The 823-nt window shown below is 71.8% G+C and overlaps 1 protein-coding gene across 1 annotated transcript in view; it reads left to right on the top strand.

Moving 5' to 3' along the window:
* LOC107199117 (neurexin-2-like) overlaps positions 1-823 on the top strand; it is a 24,256-nt gene that overhangs the window by 11,107 nt on the left and 12,326 nt on the right. The gene's annotated exons all lie outside the window — the stretch shown is intronic.

The following is an 823-nucleotide window of genomic DNA, read 5'->3' as shown; positions in this document are numbered from 1 at the left end:
CAGGGGTCCCGGGGTGGGGGGCACCCCACAGCGGGAGGAGCCCCTGACTGGGGGGGCGGGTGGCCCTTGGCCCTCCCGGGGGACACGCGCGGCACCGGCACCGGCCGGGTGTCCCCACACGGGACAAATGTCCCTTTGTCACGTGCTCTTTGCCCCCATGGCCCTGAGCGAGGGCAGGTGACAGCGTGGGTGTCACCTGTGTCACCTGTGTGTCACCTCCTGTGTCACCTGTGTCACCTGTGTGTCACCTCCTGTGTCCCCTCTGTGTCCCCTCTGTGTCCCCCTACCCTCGCCCCAGGTGTCCCCTGCACGAGGGCTCAGTGTCCTCTAACGAGGGGCAGGTGACACCTGTGTCCCTCACGGGGGGTCCATGTCCCCCCTCCCACGTCCCCTCAATGTCTGGGTGTCCCCCCAGTGTCCCCCCGGTGTCCCCCCCATGTCCCCTGTCCCCACTCCCCCTCCAGGTGAGTCCCGGACAGCGCCGGCCTCTGCCCCACACCTGAGTGGGGACACGTGGGGGGGTTTGGGGCCGCTCCGTGGGGCAGGGCAGGGTGTGGGGACACTGCTGTGGGGCGCTGCCACCGCCCTGGGGCTCCGTGGGGCACCGTGTGACACTGTGGAGCAGCGTGGGGCTGCCGTGAGGCTCCGTGGGGCACCGTGAGGCTCCGTGGGGCTCCGTGAGGCTCCGTGGGGCACCATGAGACTCCGTGGGGCACCGTGGGGCTGCCGTGGGGCTCGCCGCCCCCCGAGTGTCGCCGTGGGGCCACCCGCGCTGTCCCCGAGCATCCGTGGGGCACGGGCACATGGCTGTGGGTCCCCGCGG

The sequence above is a fragment of the Parus major genome, unplaced genomic scaffold (assembly GCF_001522545.3).
Source record: "Parus major isolate Abel unplaced genomic scaffold, Parus_major1.1 Scaffold442, whole genome shotgun sequence".
NCBI classification, from domain to species: domain Eukaryota; kingdom Metazoa; phylum Chordata; class Aves; order Passeriformes; family Paridae; genus Parus; species Parus major.
Note: the sequence above shows the minus strand (reverse complement) of the source record. Positions and strands in the feature narration are given on the sequence as shown.